Below are 12,049 nucleotides of genomic sequence, written 5' to 3' on the forward strand. Positions count from 1 at the left end.
CCTCTACACTACCATCAGAGACGCTGGGAGAATTCGAGATGCTTCTGGGTATCTGTTTGTCAGAGATCTACCGACAGAGTACACATTGAATGGTGTTACATTTGCAATAAAGTACCACGATGACATGTTTGTTGGATTGTTTGGCGTGAGCGAATATGGAGATATTTGTGATGTTCTTATGTCAGCTGATGCAGCGGTAAGAACAGTATTCTCACAGTATGATGCATGTCTTTTTACTCTTAAAGTAAATACATGTGCCATCATTAAGCAAGGGTCATGGTATGTGGTGATCGACTCCCATTCCCGACGAGGAGATGGAGCAAGCGACGCATCAGGCAGAAGTATATTGGTGTGCCACTCTACCATAGATTCTTTGCTAGACCATGTGAATACCCTAGGACTATCTTTACATGCAACAGGGGAACAGTTTGAGATTACAGCTGTGAGTGTGACTAGTCGAAGCATCCTGCACCAGCATCCAGATGGCAACTCCCCAGTCACCAGTGTCAACCAGCTTACCAGCATGTCAGACCGTCTAGATGGTAAGTCCTCAGTCACCAGTGTCAACCAGCGTACCAACATATCAGACCATCCAGACGACAACTCCTCAGTGACCAGAGTCCAGCAGTTTGCCAGAATGTCAGACAGCCAATATGGTGTGGTAAGGCCAAATGTGACACATGATGCAGAACCTGAGGTTGATGTCCGTGTGAACAATGAAGGTGATGTAGTTTTTATCAGTGAGCTACGCAGTGAGCAGTTTCTGTTCATTCCTTTGACAATCCAGCAGCAAAGAAGGCTTTCCTGTAAGCTTGGTGTGGTGTACATTGATCATGGCCATGTAAACATGGATGCAGAGTTTCCAATGGGTGATCCTTGCAGAACGGTGCCAATCACTGGTGATGGCAACTGCTTTTTCAGATCTCTGGCTTTTGCTATTACTGGAAATGAGAAAGAACACAGGAAAATTAGGTGTTCTATTGTTGCTCACATACTAAGAAATGAATCCAGGTATGTTGCTTGTCTTAGAGATGGTCACTCTTCTGTCACTGAGTATGTCACTGCATCACGGATGAAATATGTTGGTACTTGGGCATCTGAGGTAGAGATTCAAGCTGCTGCTGATCTGCTTGGTGTGGATATTTTCACATACTCTGACAACAAATGGTTGAAGTACTCCACATGTATTGGTTCTGATCAGAGAGGTATATACTTGAAACATTGTAATGAGTCACATTATGAGGTTGTAATTTGTGTGAAAGGGCATGACACTGAGGGTTGTGCAACACAATGCTCTGAAATCGATAACACACCATCTGAAATGGCATCAAGTCGACGAAAACTTGAACGAGAAAAAAGACGGTATGAAGTAAGTATGGTGTACAAGGAGGAACAACTTGAGAGAAGCATAAAGCGCTACCGTGAGGATGAAGTGTACAGAGAACATGTTAAACAGTCAAGTATAAGTAAGTATGCAACAGATATGGGGCACCGCAAATATGTACAGCAGTCAAGTGTGAGCAAGTATGCAACAGATGATGGACACCAGCAACGTGTGAAGCAGTCAAGTGTAAGTAAATATGCCACAGACATTGAACACCAGCAATCTGTGAAGCAGTCGAGTGTAAGTAAATATGCCACAGACATTGATCATCAGCAACGTGTGAAGCAGTTAAGTGTTGATAAATACAAAACAAACAGCGATTTTGCTACTGCAGTAAAAAAGAGAAATGTTGAGAAACGAACTAAGCAGAAGGATAAAAGAACAGATATTACGTATGTGATCGAACAATTTGGAGAGAAAATAAATACAGGCCCTGTATACATTTGCTCAGTGTGTCATCGAATGTTGTTTAAACACCAAGTTGTGATATGCAGAAAAGATGAATACTTAAAAAAATCACAAGGAGTTGCATTACTGGCAATGCAGTGCATAACTGACACATACTTACACAAATGTATAGATACTTGCTCTGATGATTGTAGCAGTCTGTTGGGCCCTACAGGTTCATTATGGATTTGTCACACATGTCATAGAAAGATTCTTGATGGGAAAATGCCAGCAGAGAGCGTTGGAAACTGTCTAGCTCTAGACCCAGTTCCTCCTGAGTTGCAGTGTCTAAATACTCTGGAACAACATCTGATTGGTATTCATATTCCTTTTATGAGAATTGTGTCTTTGCCAAAAGGTGGACAAAATGGTGTTCATGGTCCTGTGACTTGTGTCCCATCCAGCATTCCAAATGTAGCCGAAGCTTTACCAAGAGTGAACAATGATGACCTTATGATCCGTGTGAAGTTGAAGCGGAAGTTAACTTACAAAGGGCATTACAAATATGAATTTGTGCATCCAGAAAAAATAAAGAAGGCTTTGGTGTATCTTACAGAGAATAACAAATTTTATAGCAATGTGCAGTTCAATGATGACTGGATTAATCCCCTGCAGAAAACTGAAGTGCCTGGTGATGTAAGTGACATACATGCAGATGAAGAGCGTAATGAAAATAACATGGAGGATGAGGAGATGGATGAAACTCTGCATGATAGACAACAACATGGCATGTACATGGATACGTGTCTTCAACCTGTCGACATAGCACAAGAGGTGTTGGATCAACACTTTGATGGAATCATGTCTATGGCACCTGCAGAAGGAAACAACCCAGTGAGGCTTCTAACTGATGAGTCAAATGAAGCTAAATGTTTTCCAGTCCTTTTCCCAAAAGGAACAGGCACTTTTCATGACAGAAGGAAGGGAAAACTGACACTGTGTAGGTATTTAAATACAAGAATTCTTAATGCAGATGGACGTTTTGGGAAAAACTTGGACTATATATTTTATGGGCAGTATTTGTCTGAGCTTCAGCAGGTTGTGTCAAATGTGTCAATTGCTGTGAGAAAAGGCTATGATGTACGGGATAAGTGTCCTGTCACATCAGAAACTTTGACAAATAAGGAGTCTCTACAAAAGATGTTCAATTTTGATGAAGGTTATAAATTTCTAAGACCAATCAGAGGCACCCCTGTTTTTTGGCAAAGTGTTCAGAAAGATCTGTTTGCAATGGTAAGACAGCTTGGTATTCCCACATGGTTTTGCTCATTTTCTTCTGCTGATTTACGCTGGAGAGAACTTATGACAGCAATCTTCAAAGAAGATGGCATAGATGCATCAAGTGCTGAGCTTGACTGGTCAGAAAGGTGTGCACTGTTGAAAAACAATCCTGTGACAGCTGCCAGAATGTTTGATTATCGATTCCACTGCTTCCTAAAAGATGTCATCATGTCAGAAGCACAACCCATTGGCAAAATAGTTGATTATTTCTACAGAGTAGAATTTCAGCAACGAGGATCACCTCACACTCACTGTTTGTTTTGGGTGGAAGATGCGCCTAAGGTTGGCAAAGATGATGAAGATGAGGTATCAGCTTTCATTGATCAATATGTGACATGTGAAATGCCAGAGGGTGACGATGAAATGCATGAAATTGTATGTAGTGTACAGCAACATAGTAAGAGGCACTCAAAAACATGCAAGAAAAAAGGGAAAACTTGTAGATTCAATTTCCCACGTCCTCCAAGCAACAGAACATTTGTGTCATCATGTAAACTTGGAGATGGTGAGACAGATGGACAGCCCCTGAAAAAAGAAGTAGCAGATGCTATCATGAAAAAAGTGAAGGATGCTGTACTAAAGTCTGAGGCCAACTATGACTCTGTTGATTCCTTATTTAGTACAATTGGTATCAGTCAGGACATATTTCAGGCTGCGTACTCAAGAATCACAAAGAAAACTACCATTGTTCTTAAGAGGAGACCATGTGAAGTGTGGGTCAACCAATATAACAGAGACCTTTTACGCTGTTGGAATGCAAACATGGACATTCAGTTTGTGGTCGATGCATATTCATGTATTGTGTACATCATTTCCTACATTTCCAAAGCTGAGAGAGAGATGGGACTGCTACTGGCAAATGCTCAGAAAGAGGCCTCCCAGCAAGGTAACCTTGATGCAAAAGAAGCTCTTCGCCAACTTGGCAGTGTTTTCTTGCACAATCGTGAAGTTTCGGCCCAGGAAAGTGTTTATCGTCTGACTAACATGAGGTTGAAAGAGGGATCACGAAAGGTGCAGTTTATCCCAACTGGAGAAAATGTGGTAAAAATGAGCCTTCCATTGAACGTCATACGGAGGAAAGCTGAGTGTGAGAATGAGGATGAACAAGGTATTTGGATGAACAGTATCACTGATAGATATAAAGCCAGACCAGAAACAAAAGAGTTTGCAGGAATGTGCCTGGCGAGATTTGCATCTGAGTACAGAATACTATGTAAGTCTCAGAGCTCATGCCCTGGAAGTGTGCAGTTGGACAGAAAATTAGGATTTGTGAAGAAAAGGACACGCACAGAGGCAGCCGTTGTTCGGTATGCTCGCTTTTCACCGACAAAGGACCCAGAAAAATATTACCACAGCATTTTGCAACTTTTTCTGCCACATTATTTCGATGCACAATTAAAACCTTCTACTTTTGGCAGTTACCAGGAATTCTATGAGACTGGTTGTGTCAAGGTCTTGGATGATGAATTGCATTCAGTGAAACTGGTTGTGCAGTCAAACATGTCAAGTTTTGAAAAGGAATCACATGCAATTGACAAAGCTGAAGAAGACATACAGCAGCATGGTGTAATGGAAGATGCCTGGGCAGAGATTTGTCCAGAAACTGAACGTGAACGGCTAGAGTGTCTTGCTAGCAAATCCAACACTACACCAGAAATGAGAGAACAACGTGATGAGATACCAGATTTGTTACCAAGGCCGAGGCGCTATATGTTGCATGACAATCCTTGTGGTATGTCCAGGCAGGAAGCACTGGCTTTGCTTCGCTCACTGAATAACAAGCAGTCTGAGACTTTTTACAAAATACGAAACTGGTGTTTACAGAAGGCACGTGGTGAAAACCCAGAACCATTTCATGTATTCATATCTGGACCTGGAGGTGTGGGCAAGTCGGTCTTGATCAAAGCAATACATTATGAGGCAGCTCGTATCTTGTGTCAGTTGTCACAAAATCCAGATGAGACACATGTGTTACTGACTGCTCCAACTGGGGTTAGTGCTTACAACATCAAAGCTGCAACAATACACGCCTGTTTCCATATTGCAACGGACGCAAAGCTGCCATATGAACCACTTGGAGATGAAAAAATAAATTCATTGAGAGCTGAACTGGGAAACCTGCAAATATTGATCATAGATGAAATTTCAATGGTCGATCACAAGCTGCTTGCATATATTCATGGCAGATTAAGACAAATCAAACAAATTGGAGATTATTCTGCTTTTGGAAATGTCTCAATCATTGCTGTTGGAGATTTCTACCAGCTTTGTCCTGTGAAAGGGAAAGCTTTGTATACTGAGGGTAAAGCTGTTGATCTATGGCAGAATCATTTCGCTATGGTGGAGCTGACTGAAATTATGAGACAGAAAGACATGCAGTTTGCACAGTTGCTGAATCGGCTAAGGAAACGCAAAAGGGGTGATGCAATGCTGGAGGAAGACATTGCTATGCTGAAACTACGTGTGACAGGCGAAGGACAAGACAATACTGGTCTTCATATTTATGCAACCAATGATGAAGTTGATCAACATAACTACCATATGCTGCGGAAGATCTGCTCAGACCATGTCATCATTCATGCTCAGGATTTTCAAAGGGTTGCTGCAACTGGCAGACTGGAAAAGAAACATGGACATCATGCCAATGTTCAGAAGACATGTCTCCCCGAATCACTACATGTAGGTGTCAATGCACGAGTAATACTTCTGAAAAATATTGACGTTTCAGACGGCTTGGTAAATGGTGCATTTGGCACAGTTAGTGACATCTGCTTTGATACTGATGAGGATTTTCCATCAGAGATATACATCACATTTGACAACGAAGCAGCTGGAAAGTCACTCAGGGGAAAGAAGCCATGCCTAAAAGCAGGGTTGGACAAAGCTACACGAATCAAAGCAGAGGAGGAGAGAGTGACAAACAGTGGTGGAACACGACGGCAGTTTCCATTGAAATTGGCTTGGGCTTGTACAGTACACAAGGTACAAGGTCTGACAGTGGATAAGGCTGTTGTATCACTAAAGAAGATATTTGCAGCTGGACAGGCATATGTAGCATTAAGCCGTGTCACTTCTCTGGAAGGCCTTATAATAGAAGACTTTAAGGAGACTGCTATATATGCAAAACAAGACATTGAGACTGCAATGCAAAGCATGCCTGCATTTATTGAGCCCGTCATGGAAGTGCCATCATTATGTAAGATTTTACTGCACAATGTTGAAGGACTTACATGTCACCTGGATGACCTAAAGCAAGACAGAAGGTATATGGAAGCTGATATCATCTGCTTGACAGAGACATGGTTAAATTCAAAGGAAGACACAGAAGGTGTACAGCTGCCTGGATTTTCATACCATGGGAAACCCAGACATCAGGCATATGATGATAGTGATGCTATCTCTGCTGAACTGAAGAAGCAACAACATGGTGGTGTGGGTTTGTATTATAAAGAACATACCAACTGTACTGTGACTGATGTACAGTGTGTCAACATTGAGTGTGTGCAGTTCATTGTGGGCCTACTAAGAACAACAGTCTTGGTACTATACAGACCACCCTCGTATAATCTGGCAATCTTTCAGAAGAACCTGATGCAGTTGATCACTCGGTTGGACAGTGTGGAAGGTGGGAAAATCATCATGGGCGACTTCAATGAAAATCTTTTGCAAGTAAGTACAATTGCTAATTTTATGGAAGAACATGGGTATGCTCAACTTGTGAAAGAAGCAACCACTGGGAAAGGCACTTTGATTGATCATGTGTATGTGAAAGACATTGTGACTAACGGCATCTCTGTTTCAGTAATGCCGACGTATTTCAGCCATCATGAATGTATAGTGCTACATCATCTATAAGAAACTGTATAAAAAAATATGAAAAAAATTTTCATGCAGTAAATCATTTGACAGTAAGTACAATTGCTAATTTTATGGAAGAACATGGGTATGCACAACTTGTCAAAGAAGCAACCACTGGGAAAGGCACTTTGATTGATCATGTGTATGCGAAAAATATTTTGACTAATAGAATTTTTATTTATTATTATTATGTCGATGTATTTCAGCCATCATGAATGTGTAGTGCCACATTATCTGTAAGAAACTGTATAAAAGACATTATGAGTAAGAAACATACATTTTTTGCTGCAGTGATAGTTTTCTGGGGTGCGTCAGCCTCGGGAGGCTGGCACTGCGACTGGGGCTATGGCTGTACTAGGGGGGATTGGCAGGGAGGCTTGACCTGGTGCCAAGCTTTGGGGGTTAGGCCTGGGGCTGGCCGTCAGCGGCTACCACTGGGGTTGCCGGTAGGCTGTGGGGGGCTAGGACTAGGGCTGGCCTTCAGAAGGCTGCAACTAGGCCTCAGAGGTTGGCAGTGGAGCTGGTGTTTCAGGGCTTGGCATTTAGCCTGAGGCTGATGTTGGGCTTTGGGGGTTGGGGTCGACCTTGAGGGGGCTGCTGCTGGGCCTGGGGCTGGCACCATGCTTTTGGGGGCTGCGGCTGGGCTTCAGGAAGCTGGCACTGGGGCTGAGGCAGGGGGTACTAAAGCTGGACATGGCGGCCTGTTGCTGGGGATAAGTCTGAGGTGGGCTGCTTGGGTTACCACTAGGCATAGGACTAAGGTTACGGGAGGGTCACTAGGGCTAGGCATAAGGGGGCTAGGATGGGGCACATGGCACTGGGGGTTGGTGTGGGGGCTAGGGGAAGTTTAGGACAGAGCAAGCAATGTGGTCTTTGAAAAGGGAGGTAATGTGCTCTGTCAAGTACCTCACAACAGCAGTATCTCAAAAATTTTAAATGCTAAATTTTTTAAAGGCTAATCTTAGAGGAGGGGTGTTGGGCTTAAGCTTCTTGGAGAAGGGGCCTAGGGCTAGGGCTGGGTGGGGAGCAGGGGAGGATGGGGCACCTAGCACTGGGGGTGGGTGTGGGGGCTAGGGTAAGATTAGCATGAACGAACCAACATCGACTTGGAAAAGGGAGGTAATGTGCTCTGTCAAGTGCCTCACAACAGCAGTATGCCAAACTTGTTAATGTCATGAATTTTCCACAAAAAAATTAACAATTTTAGATGTCCTGTGATATAATTGAGTATTTATTAAATGCATTGTTGCCTATATAGAAATTTTGTGTTGTGGGCCAGTACAGTGCACTGAACCTCTTTACAAAGCACCACACACTTGGAAAATGTAAATGTATGGTTGCTTATGTAACGTAGAATATATAATTACAATGAATTAAATGTAAGGAGATGAAGAAGTACCATCAGATGTAGACACTACCGAACTAATGTCTTGTACCACAAAACCTGCTGAAAAGACACAGAATTTCACAAAGCAAGGCTTTGATTGAAAAGAATGGTGAGAGGGCGAAGAGGCACAGACATCTATGGGCAAAGGTAAGACCATATACTGACATGTCTCTGTATAGTGTCGTAGAGTGTACTTCCACACTGTAAAAGGAAATGGACATATGTACACTGACTGTATTATGGCATTATGTATATGATGCAATTTTTGGAGTAATGTGTATGTTTTGTGTGTTTCTTGAAACAGCTAAAATGAAGTAACACTAAACAGTCATACATGTGGATGACCTAAAATCTAAGTGGGAAAGCTGGGCAGTGTGTGTGAGACATTCATCTAGATACAGTGGATGTGCCATGACTGGGTGGGCAAAGCAAAGGTACGTGAGTGACAGTTTCTCACTTAACATGAGCATGCTAGTTAAGACATACCAGTTTGCAGTGTATGAGCTTATAAATTGGGTAACTAAGCATTGTCAGAAATCCCTACTACATTGTTGTATTCCATGTTTTAACCTGCCTTCTCCTACAGTATGTATAACCTCAGGTTACTAAGGCACAACTATCATGTGCTTCCCTGATGATCACGCTAAGGCACATCTGTCTGTTGAAGCTCTGCTATACTGCATCCTCCGTCATACACCTGTACATTGGGAGTGTGACACATCACACTGAATGCTGCATAGCCAGAGGAGCAGGCACTGACCTTGTGAGTTTGCCTTTTTCAGACATTTCTTCCTCTTTGATGTAGTTCTAGTTTTACTCTGTCAGTGTTTGTCTAACTTACATGCCAGTTCATGCTTTTAATCTTTTAATCTTTTCCAGCGCCTGCTGTTGATGACACTGACCCCATGCCCACCACATCAAGTTTCGTTAACACATCACACTGCCTGGTATGTTGGAACAATGAGATGGGCTGGCCTGATGAGTTTGCCTCTTTGATAGATTATTTTGTCTGTGAAGTAGTTTCACTTTACAACTGCAAGTGTCTGATTGGCTGACATGCAGCTTTCTGGTTTTACTCTCTTTTCCAGTGCCTTATCTTCATATCAGTGACACCGTACTCACCACATCAAGTTTCCCTGCGCCCATTTTGTCGACAAGCAAAGCGTTCTCTAAAGGACTCAGAGACTGGACACAGACAGTATGAACTACACACAGATGCCTGAAGTGAAATGCACCAGATATCATCTCCACACACTATAGTCTGACAGCAAAGGTACTTTGAGTGAAATGTGCTGTTGCTTGTGGATGTTTATTGCTATGATGTCTCACAATTTTTCTTGTAGTATTTATTTAGTTATGTTCACTTTTACTCTGCAATAACAAAACATTAATGATGTGTTGTGACAGTTCTGTAGTACATAATATGTCATGTAATTTACAGTCATGATGCCATGGTTAAATTGATGTCAAAATAACGATCCAGCTTTGTTTGTGATGCCTGTGTTGACTTACACCAAATTGTATATTCAAAAGAAGATTGCCATGTAGGGAGTTGTGTAGTATATATATATGAGTGCTACTATCACACTTTGTGGTCTTTGTACACTGTGTATGTAAGAATGGCATACACATCATATGCGAAATATTATGTCAATTGTGCTGGCTCAACTATTGTGGCCTCAATGTACTTTTTCAGCCTCCTCAAACAATGACAAAAACCTAAATGTTTGGTTAAGACAAATGTAGTCAATTGCAATTTTACAATGTGTATAATGTGTTTTCTATTATGTCTCTAATGAATAATAATAAATATTATAATCATTAATACATTCATCATTCTTAAGCATGTTAAATACACATGTAAATGTCATAATAAATTTTTATTAGCGTAGGTGAAACAGGCAGCGAAGAAAATACGCATACAAAAAGTACAGTCGAACCCGGTTATGTTGCCGGCCTAGGCGGTTGCCAAATAGCGTCGAGATAACCGATGATCGAGATAACAGAAAACCAATATGGCGGCAATATACTATGTTGACATATGCTTGAAATTTATTTATGTGCGTTAATAAATGACAATGTACATGCACTGGTTTTTGGTGTTTTTTTACACAACAGCGTTGCCGCGATTTGTTTGATGACACGATTGGCATGTTATATAAATGTACATACATGTTGGCTAACAACAAAAGGCATATGTGCACCAACTAAAAGCAGAGATTTACCAGCATATAATAAAAACCACCGTTGATTCTCGATAGAAGCCTTTAATTATATCATCCAACATTGCAAACACAAAGATCGCTCACAAAATCACATAAAAACCTGTGGGGTGTAGTTCGTTGTCACAAAAAGCAAACCAGTGTCAAAATCAAATTCACAAGTCATTTCGCTCTGACAGCTCTGAAAAGTATCGTACACGCAATTAACACTAGGTTTACTGAGCTTTTTATTTTCTGGTGAGAATTCCCTCGGCCCGACCTCGGGTGGAGAGGCCATTAGCTCCATTGTCCTCCTGCTTTTGTTGTGCAAAAACACTAGTTACCTGTGAACCCTGCCACATTTGCATTTCTTTACCGCCACTGCTGCTGGCAAGCTTGCCATATCTATACAATATATCCCACACTCTGACTGACCGACAAATATGAAAGACACAATTTCACAAAATATAGAAACACAAGTGTTTTATTTGTCAAAAATAGACTGAAAACAGAATCAATAATAATAATAATAATAAAAGAAGTAAAAAAAAATTCTCAGTCCCTCTGTTCCTCTTCATCATCTCAGTGGTTTCATAGTCAGCGTTTGCAGACCCAGTAACCTCTGTGCCTGCATTTGGCGCAGGTGAATTTGCAACACTTTGCGCAGAGATATCTGCTGCGGCTCCTGTTGCAGCTCTCTTGTACCTGGCACTGAGTTGTCTGAACAGTTCCTGGCACAGCAGCAGCAAATGATGCAGCAGCTGCAAAAGCTTCCCTCTCTGCTTCCATTGCCTTTTGCAGCATGAATCGGTTATGGAGTTCCATGGCTAGAAGACTCAGAAATGATCTTCTTTTGCCTTTCCACCCTGTGCACTTTCTTTACAAAGTCTAAAATGCTTTGTTGCTTTTTGCCATTGACAGTCTACTTGAAAATAAATGCTTCGATATTACTTATGCTGTCTAAAACAGTTTCATCCCCTGCAAAAGAACCATACCGTTGATTTTTTGTAGCATTTCTATCACCTCACTGGCAGAGGGAATTTGTTCCAAATCTTCGTCTGCATCTTCTTCATCTTCGTTGTCATTGCCGCATGCAGATATGCTTGGCTTTGGTTTTGATGGGGATTTACCTAGATCGAGTTTCACCGCTGCGTTGTTCAGCAAATTACCATGCGAATGCCATTTGAATACGCGCTGTTTAGCACGTGAGATACATTTTAAAAAGCCGGCGATTAGTCACAGGGATCGAGATAACCGATGTTAAGTGGCGATTTTGGCCCTCTTTCGGGCTCGAGATATTATGGTTCGGCGACATAAAGTAATCGACATAACCGATGAGAAATGCTAATGCAAAGAGGGAAATTGGCGGTTCCACTTCAAAAACATCGACTTAATAGGGTTGGCGAATTAGCCGAGGTCGAGATAAGTGGGTTCGACAGTATTACAATGCCATGAGCAACATTTAAGAAAAAACACACTACACTATAATGA

This window comes from Paramormyrops kingsleyae, chromosome 25 (assembly GCF_048594095.1).
Source record: "Paramormyrops kingsleyae isolate MSU_618 chromosome 25, PKINGS_0.4, whole genome shotgun sequence".
Taxonomy (NCBI): domain Eukaryota; kingdom Metazoa; phylum Chordata; class Actinopteri; order Osteoglossiformes; family Mormyridae; genus Paramormyrops; species Paramormyrops kingsleyae.